Source organism: Geospiza fortis, unplaced genomic scaffold (genome assembly GCF_000277835.1).
Source record: "Geospiza fortis unplaced genomic scaffold, GeoFor_1.0 scaffold333, whole genome shotgun sequence".
Lineage (NCBI taxonomy): Eukaryota > Metazoa > Chordata > Aves > Passeriformes > Thraupidae > Geospiza > Geospiza fortis.
The window spans coordinates 4,373,156-4,374,145 of record NW_005054347.1 but is presented as its reverse complement, the minus strand read 5'-3'; positions in this window follow the sequence as shown (position 1 = coordinate 4,374,145).

Below are 990 nucleotides of genomic sequence, written 5' to 3'. Positions count from 1 at the left end.
GGCTTCCCCGAGGCCCGAGCGGGGCTCTCGACTCTCAGCGTGACAAAGGACATCGCAAAGAACGATTTGGATTGGTTTTGTTTTTTGTTTTTTTTTAACCAGGTCACAAACATTTATTAATTTACACCAACGGTGGACAAAATTCTGTTGCCTTTTCCACATCAAATTATTCACAGATTCTCTCAATAAAATAGATATGACGGATGCACAACCAGTGAAGAGTTAACTGGACTCCTCTCATTAGCTCCCGAATAATCTATATACAAATAATTACCAATACACCAAAAAACCCACGCACGGAGGGGGTGGGAAAACGGGGATTAAAAAAAAATAGTATGGGAATTCTCCAAACTTCCTGACGGATCCGATTTTCTTTTAAACGTGCATTTGAATGTCTAATTGGGGAAAAAAAAAAAAAGAAAGAAAGAAAAAAACCCGCAGTCCTGAGTTTCACCGACTTTTCTTCTTCTTAAAAACAAAGAAACCTTAAACAGTGCCTTTTAAAACCAAACCCGAAGCTTCAAAGAAACTAAAAATAAGATCGGACCATTAAAACATTTTCTTTGAGAGCAGGGGAGAGACGGACACACATGGCAAAACCACCCGGCACGGAGACTTGCAGGAACGAGAACGGGCTCGCTGCGACCGGGGGCGTCCGCAGCTCCCCTGGCCGCTTTCCCAGGCGATCTGGGGGATCCCCGCGGAAAACCCGCACCTCTCAAAGGAAACGTTTCCGACCCTAAGACCGCTTCGTTCTTCACATGCCCCCCCTCCGCCCCTCACACGACGTTGCGTGTTCAAGCAGCCCAGGTCCCAGCTTATGTTACGGCCACTTTATAAATACGCTTTGGCGCTTGTAGGACCAAATCGTGTTATTCTTTCCCTCCTCCCGCCCTCCCGATTTGTTGAATTATTATTTTTTTTTCCGAGCAAAGAGAGACAAACAGATCTGGATGCCACTGAGCCTGGAAATTAAGTAAAAATAAAATT